We start from the raw sequence: 19,319 nt of genomic DNA, 5'->3' as shown, positions 1-19,319 counted from the left end.
AAAAAGTGGTATAAATACCAGACTGGAAGAAGATGGGTCGCCTGCTGTGTCGATGACACTTCCCCAACAAAGACGCTCTGCTGCATCACCAGCAGATCTCTGACCTCCACAAGGTGAGGCTGGCAAACAGCCGGCATATCTAATGTGCAAGTAACCATGAATATTTGTAGCTCTGCCATCTGTCCAATCCATGGAGTTTCAGTACAAAGAAATAAATTATGTATATTACAGAGACAAAGAGGAAGATGTATTTTATATTTAACCATCATGTTTGTTTTGACATGAAAAATGAAAGTTGTTTTTTTATTATGTTAGTAAAACCTGGAAATTCAGGAAGGATCGACGCTTTCATAAGCCGAGCTCGTAAGAGCTGGAGAGGAAAGAGAGTGAGGTTTTAACCCACAGTCTCATGATGACCATAACAGCTAAAATACAGAGAAGCCGCTGCAGAAAATAATAGAGAAATACAGTATTTCTGAACTCCTTGCACCTGAGAAAAGATTTCATCTAATCCCAGAACAGTGTAGCTGTAAACACATCTGCACCACCGCAGACATAGACGTATGGGAGGCATATGTTTTAGGTTTATTTGACATGATTCAACTTTCAATAGAAACTATGACTGGCCCACCAAGGACGACCTGACCCACTGTGGCCACTCCCAGCTTGACGATTAGAAGCACATCAATTCACACTTCTTTCGCAGGTTTTGCGCAAAACAACGGCCATCTTCCCAGCAGCTCTTTTGACAGATGGAATCTGCATGTCAGCATGTTCCTTCTTCTGCACAAAGTAATTAGCACCGTTACCTGAGGGGCACCTGGGTCATATCTGTCTCCTCAAATAACTGTCTGTGCTCCTTCACACTGGCTTCCTTGAGGACTTAAGGCACAGACCTGGGTGTTACAGGAACTCTCAGCATCAAACACCTCTGAGGATGCTGTTTGGAAAGCCATGTTCACACGCTTTACCGAGCCGGAGTGAACTGATGTGATAAAAGTCATCACACTGAACTAAGAAATCTAAATGTATCATTTATAATCTTTTTTCTTTTTCTTTAATATTATAGTAAGTAAAATCAAGGCTTATTTCAATATAGCAATGTATTTTGACTTTCAGAATATAATTTCCTTAAAATATTTTATATAAAATAATATGGTCCCCCTGAGATTTTTATTTTGAATACCAGTGTGACGATTAAAGCTGTTTTATGTCTTCACAAACAGTTGTGTGCACGTTTCAAACACAACCGTATGAAAATGAACAACTCAAATACAAAGCTGTATAAATCCTAGATCTACACCATATTCAGTACTAATCTAAGGATGTGTTAGTAATCTTCAGGCTGTCATTCGTCTAATGTATAGTAAAGAAAAAGACTAGTTCCATGAATGCGTTAATGCTTTTTCACAATCACTGAAAATGTAGTCTTGAATAAATCTCAAAGTGGTTTTGGATCTTAAATGAAAGCTATACATTTCTCATGCTGCCAGAAAGATGTTGGACACTAATTTCACGTTTCTGTCTTTGGTGCTTTATGCTTACACATGCTACAAACAATTTTGCTGACCAATTAACCTTAATCCTTTAACATAATGTGCGGTTTATTCCCGATCGGTCTACGATCAAAGTGGAGAGTGAATTGCAAAGGTTTTGTTTTTGTTTCCTACTTCATGCCAGCGTCTCACAGCCTCCATATTTGATGTGGTTGTCTTGAATTGTCTGCTCTTTGTGCACGTTCCTATATTGTATCTCCACTGTGTGAGAGACATAACACAGTGTGTGAAAGACCACTTATTGTTGTTACAGATTACTTAGAAGCGCTTTAAATTCCAATAACTACAATCCTATACAGTCACTGGGAGTGGCAATAGTGAGACACTCTTTACACCAGATGGCTAAATGAAAGCGAAAATAAAATCGGAGTTTTCATAAATTTCTTCACAAAACATGTTGTCTATGATTGGGAGTCTTTCGTATTGCCTTCATATCCTCTCACCTGGAGCCGACTTGTCCCAGCTGCTGTTGCTTTGAATTCCTATGTCGTGGAGGTTTTTCAGTTTCTCTGCTCCACATTTCAGCAATTTCCTAATGGAACTGAAGAAACTCTAGGAGAGTGTGGACAGCAGCGTGTTGCACATTCAGTCTGTGGGCCAAAACGGGTCTGCTGGAAGGCCCAATCTGGTAATCTGGTGATGATCTTGTGAAAATCTGTGGATTATAAAAAAAAGTTTTTCAATTAAACTTGTTTTCTGATTCATTCACTGTTTTTTCTTCTTCTTCTGCATGTGTAGAACCAAGCTGAGAAAGCTAACTATCTTATTGACGTAACATTTGCCACAAAATTTTCAGTGAAAATAACTTCACTTAACTGAAGCAGAAAGCTCACACCCTGAGATTTTTACTCATCTTGAGGAAGACCTCGAAGAGAAACACTCTGGCAGGCAAGATTTAGATCTTTAGAGAATAAAAATGAAGTACTGAAGAGTTTGGCTGGAGTTGTATTTGTTTGTATCCACAAAAAATGTAAAGCAAAAACCACAAGTTGAAATAGAGATCAAGGTTTTTTGGACAATTCACAATTCCCAACACCCAGAGTGATACTATACTATTGTGGCCCCACAAGTAAATTGAGTTTCACCCTCCTGTAATTTTGTGAAATGACTAAGTTTTTCAGCTGTGGACAAAAGTATGTATGGCACGAGTTGGAGTGAGATTGAATTGCTGTACGGGAATCGCTCCCACCACAATAGATGGGGGTGGATTCTTCCTTTATTCACTCTATTAAGTTAACTATTCAGTGGGTCTCTTATTGCTGCCAAATGATTTGTGATTTCTCCAGATACAATCACCTGATTTGAATGATTTTGTTGTGTTTTGTGCTGTGCATAAAAAAAAAGAAGCTTCATTCTGCTCACTAGGGGGCAGTGTCAGTTTTAGAAGTGTGTCCTTCAACCAATCATTATTGACACGATTAAACATCTGATATGTTTTAGTAATAAGTAATACTTGCAAGTGCTGTTGCACTTTGTACAACCGCCCAAAGTTTGTTGTGATCGTTGTGTTGCTGCTGTATCGTTTTAGCGACATCCTTCTCTGTCTCTGGGACGTGGATGTTGTGTGGATCACCATCTTGCAGGGCACCGGGTGGGGGCCATAGAGGGAGATTAGGATCACTTGTGTCACAGTGGTGCAGCTTGAAGCCAAGCTGAATCACTTCCATTACATTTTCTGGAAGAAAACCCCACAGTACTGCCACATACACCATCTCCATGTGTCATACCATGTGGCACGGAAAGAAAGGATGCCAAATTGTACCCGGGTCTCCTGGTGACCGACAGCCAAGCCTTACAGATTAACTAAGCTTGTAGTAGCAGAATGACAGCTTTGATCTCCCTGTTGATTAATGCTGCAGCACAGGATGAGCTGTGCTCACTGTCTCACAGGGACACTTGTGATTGCCTACTCAGTTTTCAGCATGGCTCTGGCTCAGCTTACCCCAATCTGTGTCGGTTGACTAAACTATTTTGCATAACACAGTCAGAGGCCACACTTGTGCTCTGTAGAACTGGGAGAGGCTGTCCCAAGTACATCACGTCTCAGTATATGGAGAATGTGTGACAAATTTTACGTCATCTGGCCTGTTGCATCATGCAAATTAGATAATGTTTGAGGGTCCCAGATATATATTTACTGTCAGCTCTGAATTGTGAAAATGCAAGGATTGAGATCCTGTGTGTTACTGTGCCATGTTACAGCAGGTCACATGACCCCCCCCCCCCCCCGCCCAATTTATTTTAATTTATTACTATTTTTAAAAAGAAAATTTAGCTGACTCATGATAACTAGTCTCACAGTGTTGTGAAGCTTTTTTGTCTTTTGCATCATTTAATGAATGGAGAGTAGCAAAATATATGAAAGTATGCGAACAGGTGGGAAAAGAAAGGCTGAAATTAACAAATTACATTCATCGCAGTAATAAGGTAGTATTGGTACTTTTCTACATATGTCATTTAAATTACACATTCTATCTCCTCCTTCTAAAAACTCAAATCACTACTGAGTAAGCCCTCAATGAAACTTAAGTAAATACAATTTTTGATATGCATTTTTGGAGCCAGTAAATCTTTCAAAGAATAAATACCAAATATCTATTTGTAAGGCAAATTTTATGCATTTATTTTTTGATTTTATAGAGAGAAATTTAATCAAATGAATGGTATTGACAAGGCAATTAACAATGATTTAAAAGTCGTGCTGTTACTTCATAATCTTTTTTAATAATAAGAATACATTTACATTTATGAGAGGAATTTAAGCAATCTAACAATTACTCTTTCCACATTTGGGGAAAAGCAACTAAAAAGTAGCGGTAAGTACTTCAGTATTCATGTAAAGTATAATGATAATGAAATGAACAGGAAACTAAAGTAAGTGCATCTTTAAATAATCATGACTCATTTAAATTTAGGGATTTTGTTTCAATGGACAGCGAGCCACATCAGATACTCACCTGGACTGAAAGATAGCAGGAATGTGAGCTGGGGCGCACACACACACACACACACACACACACACACACACACACACACACACACACACACACACACACACACACACACACACACACACACACCTGCAGCTCTGGCTTTGTGGTTCTTTTTTGTAAAGTGACAAAGTGTGTAAATCGACATTACACTTATGTCTAAATGCCTTTTGAATACCTTACATTTTCTGCAGATTCACTCTAACGTCACCCATAACTATTTCTTCTAAACTCTTCTGTGCCATTAGCTTATAGTGTCAATAAAAGTGATGATGATCACTGATGATGCGATCAACAATGTTGAACTGTTGCAGCATTTGTTAACATCAATAGCAGCATTTTGCTTGACAACTGCTTTTAGTTTGGAGAGTTCATGATCACAAATATGAACAATGTATACAATACAAGCTCAGCCACTTGAAAACTACTCGGTTCCACCTAGGTCAAAATACTATGTATTGCATTGTATTTCAAGGGAATCACTGTTTCTACCTCAGCCACAAGCAAGTTAGAATAGCATACAGTAGATATTTGTTGGTGTTGATTCACAAGGTGAAATATTAAATTGTTAAAGGCTTTCACAGATTACACTTAATGAATAACCTAACCAGTATGTATGTACATTTTGATGTTGACTGTAGGATGAGGTTACTCTGTCCATGTGAAGAAGAAACTAACTTCTCAGATGAGCCAAGTGGAAATGTTTGGTTCTTGGCAAGTAAGTCTCGTTTGGAAAGTTATCATGGGATATCAGTGTTTGTACACAAACAGATGCTGGGAAATCAAGTCATTGTTATGAGATTAAACATGGACAGTTTTGTGTGATGTGTTTCAGGTGGACTGTTGCAACGTCACACTGATCCTAAGGACATACTGTACAATGTCATGTTTGTCTCCATCCATTTGTTTGTGTTCCTTTCCTCGGGGATCTTAAAGGAAGTGCATCCAGGACTACACTCAAATGAGTTTCAAACAGAAGAACCCACTGCTAATACACTTGTCTCATGCAGGCAAGACGTTTAAAACTCCCAGCCAGCTGTCCAAACACAGAACGACTCAATTCAATATCTGAGGAACTTCTGGCCCGCACAATTCATTTAGAAAGAGTTTAGATGTATTATTGAATCTTAGCATTCATAATACAAGGTATTTCTGCTTTGGTATTTATTTGTTACCCCCCCCCCCCCCCCCCCCACCCCCACCCCAAAAGAATGCCTTGGGGATTTCTTTCATGGGGTCCTTAATAATCTTCTGAAAGCATCTGTTTGTAGGAGTGTGTTTGGAATCTAAATGTGTTGTTGTTTTTCAACTGGTATTTCTAGTTTGTTGTTTTTGCCATGCATTTATTTCCTGTTTATATCGAAATGTACATACTGTACATAATTGGGTGTCTCATTAAACAAAGTCAAGTAATTTTGCAGCCGAGTCTTTCATTTTGTGAACTTCGTGGGGATTAAAGCAGTAACCTCAGTCTGCACCAAGCATCTAGCAAATGGATGCGTTGAAATGAATGGCCAGTAATAATTTGATGAATTCAAACGTGACTGACTGAATATCTCTATAATGAAATTGCATATAATCTAATTTGGGACTTTTTTTTTTTCACTATACTTTGTGTATTGTAAAGCAGTTGCACTTAAAATAATAGCCGAATAAAAAAGCACTTTTGCCGTGGGTTCTGTGACTTGTCATAGGAACTTATAGAGTGAAAACACTGATAAGAATGACTAAGGTTGTAGGCCTGAACAAACATCCTCTTTTGCTCAGGCACGTCCATTTCCCACATCCTCTGGCACCCCAGAGAATATATATATATATATATATATGAATGAAAACAGACTACTACAGCCTGTATTTAAAGTGACTAGTACTTTGCAGCAGAAAACAGTGCAACTATTGCTTTTGAGAGAATCTGAGGAAATTGTTCTCCAGTTACATGAGATTTGTTGTGGTATTTTTTAATGTTCTGCGCAGAAGAGGAGTTGTATCTATCATCATTTCATTCCCGAGATTTTCAAGTTAATTTGGCAAGATCTATCGTGGAAGAGAGATCATTTTTGTTATAATAAGGCATGTTGAGTAACTTCTAAGAAGATAATAGTCATATTTTGTTATAGATCTGAATTTTCGGATCACCCCCCCAGAACAACCAGACTGCTCCTTCAGGGAATTCCTCCTGCAGAGATGAATAGTGTGTGTGTGTGTGTGTGTGTGTGTGTGTGTGTGTGTGTGTGTGTGTGTGTGTGTGTGTGTGTGTGTGTGTGTGTGTGTGTGTGTGTGTGTGTGTGTGTGTGTGTGTGTGTGTGTGTGTGTACAGTACAGTACAGTACAGTTTAAGCTCTTTGATGGCAAGAGAGGAGGGTGGGCAGGTGGCCCAAGCATGTGTTTATGTATGTAGGAGAGGGGACACTTTGTGAACCTCTTCTGTAAAAACTTTCTCAGACGATTGAACCCTGGACAAAACAACAAACAGCAGTCCTCTGGTATGACAGATGTCTCCTCTTGATAAACGCTTCTGAAATCCTTTGATTATTCTAGCCTACTGTTAATATATAACATTCACAGTATATATGAGCTGCATTGCCTCGGGTTCTTGCTGTAGTTCATTGACTGTAACTAGATTGGTGTGTCTCAAATATTGTAACGTGTCTAAAACAGCTTGCTCGTTTGGACTAACTTCTAATAAATCAATTGATAGTTTTATCCGAAGGACCTAATAGTTTAAAGGTGTCAAATATAGAAGTGATTGTTGAGTGACCTGCACAATTTGATGGCTACTCCGTCATATACTGTAGACTAAATTTTGTTTACTTGCTCTGAGCTTTGATTGTGCGTGTCAGAAGCAATGCATATTCCTCCGATGTGGAATTGTAATTTATTCCCAACTGTTCGCCAAAAATATGTATCTAATCAACTTCCATAAATGTTATCGATATTCCTTCACGTCTGCAAAATTTTGAGCTAATTTTATTAATTATCATTAAACAGCACAGAGCTGTTCAGACCTATAAATCTCTTGATCCCCGACAGAGACTCGTGCCTTAAAGCACCGTCTCAAGTGTCGTCAGCGTTAGCTGATGTTCACACAGTGTGAATGTGAATCATTGTCACATTTGTTTCACACGGAATCACAGCTTTTATCAATAGCTTTTGCAAAGATGAAACAGCACAGGACACCACACCACAGCTCGTCAACATATCATCACTCATCCAAAGGATTTCTCTTGTGCAGGACTTCAGGAACAGCTTTTGGAGTTGTGTAACTGATCAGGACTTGACAGGGTTTGTCAGAATCACTGTGCAAGCTAGATTTGCTATAACCACGATCTTCAGAGAAACACATGAGCAAAATGACTCATAAAAAAAAAAATAATAATAAAAATACAAAACAACAACGACAAAAAAGGCTACCGCTAAATGAATTTGAGCGCTGATATAGCTTGGACTTGTGATATTTTATTGTTTTGCTGTGTCATTCTGCCTGCCCGTTGAATTATTGGTATTTTAGTTCAAGTTTAGTTTTATGACTTTTGTACATTTATGTTGTTAAACCAATATTTAATCTTCTTTTTTTTTTTAATAACAGCAATGCCTTCAGGAATTGTGTTTTCATAGAAATCAGACGGTGTTCAAGAGCATGGCAGTCAGGAAGGTTGATGTGATTCACCTCGGTTAATCCAGTTCCATCAGCATATGTCTTTTGTCTAAAGTAGCATTCTGGGTATGTACAGTATATGTTTATTTAATGTTTAGGTGTGCTTGCTTACTCATTATTGTTGGGAAGTTTATTTTGAGTTACTGAAGAAAGTGATTCTAGTGCTTGTCAGTTCATTGAAGCTCGTCAAACGACATTTACAGGTAAAAACATTATACGATTGATTACATAAAAAACAAAAAAAAAACTATAATGGCATTTATTATGATGGAGTTAAAATAGGATACATAAAAACCAGTACAGTAAAAACATGGGTTAATTCATACTTGTAAAGCATTTACATTGGTAATGTTTGGAATCGTTAATGTTAAGCACAGAGTTCATTTAGTTTTCTCTATGTTTTAGTTTTCTCCTTTCTTGAAATGTCAATAAAACTGTGGACTATAGTACCATGATTTCCGGAGTCTTGATATTGGGAAAGTGTTTACCTGTCGAGTTATATACTGCACATATAACGAGGACAGCACAGTTTCGGTTAGTAAAACAGGTCCTCATTCATACCCAAGGTTGGAGGTTGTTAATTCATCTCACCACGTGCTGAAGTGTCCTTGAGAAAGAAACTGAAGCCCAAGTTGTTGCTGATGGTGTGTGAGCATCTTACATGACAGCTGGGTGTGTGTGATGCTTCATGTCAAGTGTGTTCAGAGGTAATGCGTGTGAAGTTTATTTCATATTTCAACTATATTCCTGCTGTGTTGTTGTAAGGCAACAATAAAGACTGATTACCTGCTGCCATCCGTCTGACGACACATTTTTATCTCCATCACTGACATTTTGAGTTGTGATCTTGCATTGCATAAGGTTTATAGTACTGCAGCAAATGGTGACATGTGTTTTTGATCTCGGTGAGTATTCACCTACCATCTGCGAGCACAAAGATGATCCATCCTTTTAATTCACAAATGGAGAGTATATGATCACTATCACCATCCCCTTACCCCCCCCCCCCCCCCCCCCCCCATTACATTGGCACTTTGTAAAGTTATATGCAAGGCATGCCTGACCATTTATGGGGATACATTCTCTGCAGAGTTTGCTTAAAAACACCCAGAGCCATTAAGTGTTGCAAAGGCCACTATAGGAAATATTACTCCTCACTCTTTCTTGGACATTGCAAGACATAAATTGCATTGCGTTTTCTTCCCTCAAGCTTCATTAATCTCTATAAACATTTAAACAGGAATGTCACTGTATAATGATACGCTCATAACAGAGTTTGTTTATGATACACTTCACATTTTGTAAAACAAACAAACAAATAAAAAATATGATAGGAGATGGAAATTATGTTTTCTGAGCTTGTTTAGCATATAAGGTGTGAATATAGTATAAGGCAGGAATGGGTTGAGCAGAAAGACCGCAGTCTTTCATATCATTGTCATCCTGCTCTAACAACCTAGAAAGCTTCTACAACAAGAGTCATTAATCTTTTTTCCAAATTGTGAGGACTTCTTCAATGGGATTGAGTAATGCAAAGGTCTACTTGCTACAAACATCCCTGATAATTGAGGTTTCACGTCATCCTGCAATGAACACAATTTCTAAAATGCCCCTGTGAGCTACTGGTGCTGCAAGTTTCCCACCTCTGCTCAATAACTGTGGAAAGTATGTCGTTTATATAGTGTATATAAGGTCTGTATATACAATCTACTTGCAGGCACGATTTTCTTAATAAATGTAACTCCTGAAGCTTGTACTGTTAAGAGGAGAGTTCATATTGCTTTTGCCCATTGCCACTTGGATCCCCACCCTGAGTTTGTTAAAGCAGTATAGAAGATGGATGGAAGTTCAGATTTCAGTTGACTAGATATGTTCATATTTATTGGATGCTTCATGAAAATCCACATCAGGGCTGTAGGATTCACTGTTTAACTGTTTAACTGATTAACTGTTGGGACTAACATAAATAAATCTGGCAGCTGTGACTGAAACTTTAGTGACTCATTCATCCAGATCAGTACAGATTTTTATTTATTCTGATTAATGTAGTATCAACAAGCCAATGCAAATTAGGAGTCCGAAAATCCTCAGGATTCAAGGCCGATTCCCCTAAAGATGTTCAAAAATATTTTCCATATATTTAACAGGGTGAAAAACAGAATCCGTTCTCGTAGTGGGTTGATTGGTTTAGAAGTTTGCATAATTGACTGGATATTTCTTATTATCATTTAAGAATTGCACAAACGCAGTTTAGCGTAATACACTTTAACCAGACCGCCTACAATCCAAAAGAACTCTTCCACTGAAAACATTTGTCAGGTAATTGCATAACCACACTGTTTCCACAGTATGGATATCTATTGCTCATCTATGAACAGGCATAATCACACAATGGCTGGCAACTCTTCCAAAATGATGAATGCACGATAGCGGATCAACCTTAATCGACTTGGATTGTAGCATCATCCAGTAGGGTTCAGCAAAAAAGTCCTGAATGGGTTTAGTGGTCTGTGATGAGATCTTTTCTTTCCATTTCTCCTAATTACACACATGGCGGGGGCCATGGGGCTGGGGGGGGCTAGACGAAGGCCACAAATCAAGCTCCAGACTTGAGGAACAGAACTCTCAGAAAATAGCTTAAATCTCGGAGCAGTGAAAAGCTGTTCTGATTTCTTTTTTTCAGATTTGTCTTTGAAAAGTTCAAATCTACTCTCCGTATGTATTTGCTCCAGCTATCAAAGGCATAAGTTGTTGTACTGTTACACATTTTCCTGACCTCGCAGAAGTCACAGATGTCCATTGTTTTCAGAAATCCTCCCAAAGCTGTTTAATGGTTTTATGCACAGGCTGAACTGAAGTTTCTACAAAGGGGATTTATCACTTTTGTTTTTTTTGCTTCGTTCAAACCAACAAACTGTCATTGATTCTTGTGAACAGACCCATGGGAAAATAACCTGAGCATCAACAGAGCTAAGGATTTGTTTTGATTTTTATTTGCTGCTTCAAACACTTTTATCAGAAATCTAAAACAAGTGAAAACACCTTCTATCGTTTAAGTCCAATAATGATAAATTAGTAATAATAAAATAGGTACGCTAACTTGAAATTTACTCATTAGATTTTAAGGTAATCTATTTCATGTACAGACACATGATAATATGACTCCATTTATAAACATATCCCATTATGTCAGATAATTTAGTTCACCCTGCCCCGGGGCAGAGGAGTTTATTCAAGCATATTAATGGCACAGATATCAGTTTCACTGAGTAGATGAGGAGTTTGTGTTTTCAGTGTGGAGGTTGTGGGATTTTCATTGTCTGAGCTGAAAAAAAGATGTTTTGTGAAAATACTGTTTTCTTAAGCCGTGTTATGTCTGGCTGCGTTTGTAGGCAAACAATGCAGTTTCTTGGTCAAGGGTCACCTGTGATCGAGGTACAAAGATAGAATAAAAAGAATCGGCTGGAGTTAGGGTTGTTGTTTGCCATTTTTGCTTCTTTCACTGGAAGTTAATGAGATAAATGTTTGCTTATTTATTTTGAACATACGTAAGAAAAATATTTAAATAGGGGGTGCAACTCAATGAATGAGGAACAACCTATATGACCACAGGTTTGGTTTGAAAACGTGGAAACACTTCACTACAAAAACTCACAAACTGAAGGGTTTTTTGTTCTCTTTTAAGTGCACAAAAATACAGTATATATAGATGTGTGCATATACGGAATGTATGAATATCGGTTTACTAAATCCACTTACTGTATGTACTGTATGTACATTTGAAATGCAAGAAAAAAAAGGAGGGGTAATAGCTCAAATTTGTGTCATTAAAATCAGAGAAAACAGGAGTTCTTCCTGCTGAAAGAAAACATTGACCTCACAGAGCCACTTGCCATGTCTTTTCGTTCACAATCTCCTCATGAGTTGACAGAGTTCAAATTAGTACACTGTGCAAAAGAAATAAAAACACAAAACAAAACAAGAGATGAGCCAGTGCTTTTGGAGCTTAACCAGTTAAAAGCACATGCCTTCATGCACTTGAGACCCACTCTTTTGAACTGTGGCATACATCTGTTGAGCCCCTCCAGTGACCTCTGAGATGCACAGGGTGCTTTCTCAACAACTCCAGCCCTGTCCTCTATGGGTAGCCATTCCCCACTGGGTCATCCCCAGAGTAGACATGACCCCCAAGGTTAAATGTCCTCCGCTTTGCACAAGGTCAGGCTTACTATCACAGCTTCAAAGGAAACTATGGGTGCTTGTTGAGAGGACAGCATGGCATTTGTGGTGCACTGAACTGAAAACAGACGTAAAGTTTATGCAGGTTTAATGTCCCTTAAATCAACTATAAATGGAGAATTGTGTGCACGCCCACAGTAAGTTCCTGTTGTTTTGCTTTTTGTACTGCAGGTGCGTGTCTTCCCCGGTGAACATGAGCTGGAGGAGAGGGAAAAAGAGACGATCCTCGGAGCGGAGTGACATCAAAACGCGACAGAGCCGATGACCTAGAAATGGAGCGTGCGTAGCCCCAGCCTATGTGCGTAAGCAGCAGCGGCGGTGGCACATGGCACAGGCTGATGTTTACGTTGACGATTGCGTGTTAGGGGAAGAGGCAAAGCAATTGGTTGGTTTTTAATTAAAGGCCGCTGTCACATATTCTCGGCAGCAATTAAAGGGAAAAACGTTGACTTGATTTTAATAATGCATGATGCGCGCGTCTCTTTGTCTTTAATGCGCGCTCAAGCACGACGGTGAATGCACGATTATGCATCAAACATCCATCCACACCGTGTGAAAAGACACTCATATATTAAGTGAGAGTGGGCACGACCTGCAATCAATCTACTGCGCGTTTCCACCCGATTAAAAAGGCGCGTGCCAAATCGGGGGGGGGTCTCTTGCTCGCTCCAGTCAGCCTCGCAGCAAAGACACGCACACACATGCACACAACAATACATGTGATTTCAGTCGACCTGCGTGCGGTAGGCGGAACCCGACCACTCTCAGCATCCCACTTTTGAGAAAGCTTACGAGGACAATTCAGTGGGAAACACATGACATTAAGGCAGCTGGGGGAAAGGCGGTCGGACGTAGTGGGACTGAGGCAGGACTGGACATCAAGCCACGGGGCGAGCGAGGCAGAGCAGAGCAGCGAGGGGCAGCCACGATCTGTGTGGAGATATTTAGAGTTGGAGGAGGACACTGGCACTTGTCTGGTAAGATACTGGGAAGACTGCTGTCCATTTTTAACCCCTGTCTGTGTTCATTATATTGTATCACTCATTTCTACGGGGGGGACCGAGATATTAGGAGTTTTTAAATGGAGATAAATCGTCCCTCTTTGTATGTGCAGCATCAGGCGTCGTGTGCAACACTGCAACCAGGGCATTACAGCAAAGCAAAGTTAAAGGTGACTAGATGGCTTCATTTGAATGACATCCAGGGCTTGTGTCGTGAGAGGGGACACTACAAACATGCCGCACTTGATCTTCATTGTAGCCCACTTTACTACTGAGAACCAGTGCCCCAAATAGACAAACACAAAGTCATTTGTTTAGGACTTTCTTCCTTGGGGTAAATCTGCAGGAATTACGTGAACGAATATAGAAGCATTTCCTGTGTATTCTACATGAAGACTGCTGAGGGCAAAACCCACTGTCTCATGCAATTCTGATCAAGTGGGAGACCAACAAACAAGCGTTGGACACAACACTTGATGCATTTGGACTGGATACTCTGGATTGCAGACTGCTTTAATGTTGCTGTTGATTCTTACCATTCAGTTTTGGTATGGCAGTCCAATTTTTCAAATCACACCAGGGACCTGGCTCTCATGACTTCACACTGTGGCTACAGGTGCCATCTGGGCTTTATGTGTGGTGACCTTTGCTAGCCTGAGGGACATACTCACGTGTATGGCTCGATGTCAAGTGGAGCTAGGAAAAGCGAGTATACAGTATATTTGCATGTGTTCATTGCTACTGGCAGGGCAAAATATGAAGCAGATATTATTTTTTATCATATATATATATATACCGTATATTTATGTAATTACTAACAAGACACATCTAAAAGATTATACGTCTAAATTTGGCATTAATATTTATCTGTGTAGCTGGACGACATAAAATAATCCAGAGCAGCAGAGATTCTTTGACCTGCTTCGGGCAAATTCCTCTGTCATCCTCAGTCATCCTCTGCTCCATGGTGACTCATTTCGAGGGCTTGTGGGCAGCAGGTGAGACTGTGACTGCTGGACTTGACAGGCTGGCACAGACACAAGCTCATGTCTGGCCTGCTTGGCCTCTGCTACTACAATCGACTGACTCCTCTCTTTGGCCAGTGTCCTGCCAATGCCCTTCTCCATCCCAAAATGAAATGAGAGCGTTAACAGGCTGATCCAGCTTCTGCTGTCATTGTGTGTGCTGAGCTTTTGATCTGCTGTGTGATTAAATCCTCCGTTTATCTGTTTCAGAGCGGGACACAAATGTCATTGCTTGTCCGGTTCATTATAAAATGAATCTATTGGTGGGAAATTGAGAAAGATATGGGAGCTGCTTGTAGTTCTATGAATTTTTTTTTCTTGAATAGGTGCTAATAATTGAATCAGAGCTCGGTTGAGTCAGTAGCTCTTTGGTAGATCTGCTATTCTACCATAAATTAGTGGTTAAATTGTGTACCCAAAATGTATTGTTTTGCCTTTAAAGGCTTAAATTAGTGAAAGATATAATATTGAAGTCTCTTGTCCTTTTTCTCTAAAGTATTAGAATAAATGCACAAAGGGTTTCATTGATGTGTTGCTTAAATTGATCAAAGCTGAAATCCCTTAAAATACATTCTGTACCTGAAGCTGTGCTGGTTTACATCTACAGGAATGAAAATAAAACATGGAGGGAATTCTTACTCTTAGAGGGTGATGTAGTTCATCGTGAGAAGAAAGGGACACCCTGCTGTGACTTTGTCAGTGGCATTGAACTATGAAAGGACATGAACCACCATCCGGTGTGGAGGTTTTACAGGAATATGACTGTGAATTTTGCACATACAAAAAAACAGTTGAAAAAAAATTTTTTAAAAAGAATTTGCCCTAAACTTATCCCATCCCTATTCACAAAGCTAATGCTAAGGTTTGTTAGCTCTCATCGATTAGCTTGGTGCTACTAAAAAACTGCCAAATGCACAATGTGTTGCTTCTGCCTGTTGTTCCTCCAGCAGAGCTTTAGCAGAGATACATTTAGCCTGGGAAAATACTGAAAAATAAGTTTGTATAGAACATCCATTTTTTTTTGTCATTTTAGTACTTTGGAGATGTGGATCTGTCCTTTTAAGGGCTTGTTCTTATGTTTCAGAATATCTGTGTTTTCCAATAGCATACTGGTATAATAAAGGCTTGTGGTTTTACAGGACACATTGAATGATATTAGAGGCTGCTGGTATAAGGTCACACTTCTCAGGATAAATACCAGCATATTGAATATATGAGGGCTAAGCAGGGGAAAGTTATTACACCCTTAACCTTAAGCTATCCTGTAATCAGCAACAGATTAAGAGGAGTTGCAGTAAATGTCTCATGAGAACAGCTCCCTATTTAATTGAAATATTGAATTGCATGCCCTGTATTGCAAAGTATTACAAAGTATTCTGCATGTATTGCAATCTCTATATTAGCGTTTGGTATTGTCCCACGCTTTACTCTTTGTTCTTTGTCACCCCCAGGGTGACTGTCTGTGAGTTTTGAGCTGTTTATTTGAAAGGTTTGAGGCCAAAAGAGGTATTGCTTAAACCCATATTATGAATTTAATAAAAAAAAGAAAAAAAGAAAGACCTCAGAGGGGACATAATTTTGAGCAGGCTTTTGTTGCCCAAAAGCCGAACCTCCACGTTGATAACCACTGCCAAAGGGTAGAGGATGAAGTAATTGCACTGCCAAGGACATTTAAGCTGAACAGACGGAAGTAAATCTTTTCATCAACCTTAGAAAACTCTGGGTACATTACTCCTGAGCTTTAGCTAGAATGTCGTTTTTCTTATTTTCCATCCCTGGCTATTGTGCTGTGTGTATTTCTTAATTCCATGAGGGATTTAATTCTTAAGACTCACATTGATCTGCTTACATTGGGTGCCTGCTGTGTTCCGGACTTCTCTGTCACTGTATTGGATTTGAACTTCCGAGGTGCCGTGGCATGTGACAAAGCCAGCAGTACAATATCCACGACGGTGGTCACACACAGCGAAAGATGTACTTCCAGCTCAATGAATGCTCTTCCCCCACTTACAAGCCCATGTGATGAGGGGGGAAACAGGAGGGAGTTGGGCGGCAGATGCCAGGAGAGGATGGTGCTTTGTTTTAGGGCACATGATTTAGAGAAGACAGAGCTGGCATTGAAGAGTGTGCTGATGAGGAAGGTTTTGACTGCACGGAAAGCCAGTTTCTCTCCTATTGTTCTACCACTGCACAGTTTCCTTATGAGTGCAATGTCCTTGGCTGTGTCGTTGCTGTCCTGTATGTTTGGTCCCCAGCCATTGTGGTGGTCACACAGTTAAACCCCTAATTGGGTTTTTTCATGTGAAATCAAATATCTGATAAGACGATGTTCTTCTCTGTATTGAATGTAATGGGATATTTGTCAAAATAGTCTTTGAGTTCAACATTATTTATGAATCTGGTGTTCAAAGATAATTTGTAACAGTGTTTGTTCTTTCCCCAACCTGGAAGCTTTGCCATTGTCGAGTGATACACTGTTACTGGTGCTTGCGCAGCAGCTCACTGGCCAAATTTGATTCAGTTTAGAAATCCGCATTTACACTGCCAGTAAGCCCTTGAATGAGCCAGGACACATCACGCTTACGTTTTCATGAAGTTATAATAAGTATGAGTAATGTCAGAGTTAAAAAAGAAAAAAAAACACAATAATTTGCTGCTTTTAACAGACAAGATATGTTTTTTGGCATCATCTCCTAAGTTTTATTATAGTGATACTGTAAGATGGAATAATGTTCAAAGCATCTTTCCATATTCTATACCACTTCGTTCATCTAAGGGTGGCAGGGAGCTGATCCCCGTTGATTACTGTCAAAGACAAAGTACATCCTTTACAGGACGCTAGTCCATCACAAGAACAAATCCAGAGAGAGACAGACAAGCTCACACACACATTCACAAATACAAGCTATGAGATTTATTCGAAAACCACAAACGATTTTTGGAAGAAACCATAATATAAACTGAAACTGCGAGGTGAGAACGCTAACGACTGAATGTACATGTATATATTATCATATATGTACATATCTTCACAATACTTTGCCATCTCAAACTTTCTGCACACGTCTCACAACACATTTGAAAATGATGTGTATAAACTGTCAGTGTTCAGTTGTAATTTTTTGATTTAGTGGTTAGAACCAGCAGCAGTACAATCACAAAAGTCACATGTTGCACTTTAATAGTCTTCAAACAGCCTGATGATCAAACTAAATTGACATCATAGTTTTCTCCATCAAGTATGCTGTAAAAAAATGCTCGTCAACAGCTCAGTTGTTTTGCAGCTTGTGCAGACACACTGCATCGGCGCACCGCTGCTCAGTTCTGTGGAGAAGGGATGAAAAGCAGCTGGTGCGCCAGGGAACCACTAAGAAGAGGTCGCAGTTAAATCAAACGAACATTTGAATCTGCGTCAAAGACAGTTGTTCAAACAGACAGCAGCGAAACGTATTAACCTCTCAAATATTTGAAGCACCTCAAGTGCCACCTGGCAGTGAGCGTCGTTGCATTTTATGTGGTGATGCCTTCAGTGGCCGTCGCTTTTTGGAATTCTTCTTCTTTATCTACCAATCATGTTCATTTACACGGATGCTTTAGAGTTTCTTTGATTCTCAATCACAACATCAAACAAGTGGCAAAATAGTAACGATGAGTTTACTGTGTAATTAGTGTTATTTTCCAACCCTTTAAAAACGTCTTACAGAAATTACCCAACAAAAAGATAGGCGCCTAGAGCAAAGATTCGACTGTCATCTTATGCAAGTTTCAGATGGAACCCGACCACTTCAGCCAGTGTTTGAACATTTGCAAACCGTCTCCCCTCCTGCTGGTTAACATGTTATCAATGTTGATGATGTCACAACCACGCAACAAAGTAAACAAAGGGCAAATCATGGTCCTTCCACCTCTCAGCGAATCTCCTCCTCACAGAGCAACAGAGCCTCCCTCGTTTCTGAGTCTTACTAGTTCAGCACTCTCAACATTATTGAGCAACGTCAGCCGTGACGGCTGTTCATACAGCTGCCAATCTGAATCTAGCACTATACTGACACTGGAAGGTAGACGTGTTTGCTAACCAGCTTCGCACGCTGATTGGTGTTTGCTTGAAGACCTGATCAATGAATTAATGGTCCACAAAAGCTTTATAACAACACATTCATTTCAGTCACGTATATTAATGCGGGCTGGGGTATGTAAATGTTAATCAGACGCAAATACAAATGAGTTCATTAAAATGTGACAGACAGACAGTCAGTCATCAGATAACTTCTGCTGGTGACAGGTGGGTATGTTGAGTGCAAAGTCTGCAGTATAGAGAGTGAAGAGGAACGAGGCCAGGACCGTTTCCTGCGGGGCTCCCATACTGCAGACAACTGGTGTTTGACACACAGTCGAAGACCTCGCATACTGTGGACGGTTTGTGAGGTAGTCCAGGATCCAGGATGTAAGGTGCTGATCCACTCCTGTGTGCTCCAGCCTGTCCCTCGACTACAGGTTGTATTGTGTCGAAAGCACTGGACAAATCAAACATGATCCTCACAGTGCCCCCTGGCTTCTCCAGTTGAGAGAGTGCTCTTTGCCGTCATGTCAGGGTTAATCCATTGTTGGAAAAACACCGTACAATATCCTGGTGGGTACAGTGTTTACCACACAAAAGTTAATGTAGTTCATAATGCAGTTTGTAAGGCTGTCATATCCTACCCCTGAGAATCACAGAGTGCAAAATAAGACAGTTCTCCTTATGTGAATGTGAAATATTACTTCACCTTTTTGTTCACATTAGATTTTGTCAGCAGGTGAGATTGTCTTCATACTGTCCTCCATACACCATCGTGCATGTTCTGATGACGTCT

At 39.8% G+C, this 19,319-nt stretch overlaps 1 protein-coding gene across 2 annotated transcripts in view; it reads left to right on the top strand.

The window, feature by feature from the left end:
- The first annotated feature begins 13,167 nt into the window (after positions 1–13,167).
- LOC308109132 (sodium-coupled neutral amino acid transporter 3-like) overlaps positions 13,168–19,319 on the top strand; it is a 32,268-nt gene continuing 26,116 nt past the window's right edge. Inside the window, exon 1 of one of the 2 annotated variants that reach the window (XM_080462511.1) lies at positions 13,168–13,417. The gene's annotated coding sequence lies outside the window, so the exon portion shown is untranslated. The remainder of the gene's footprint in view (positions 13,418–19,319) is intronic. The other variant, XM_080462512.1, reaches the window with a different exon arrangement.

This window comes from Lipophrys pholis, assembly GCF_963383615.2.
Source record: "Lipophrys pholis genome assembly, chromosome: 4".
NCBI classification, from domain to species: Eukaryota; Metazoa; Chordata; class Actinopteri; order Blenniiformes; family Blenniidae; genus Lipophrys; species Lipophrys pholis.
Note: the sequence above shows the minus strand (reverse complement) of the source record. Positions and strands in the feature narration are given on the sequence as shown.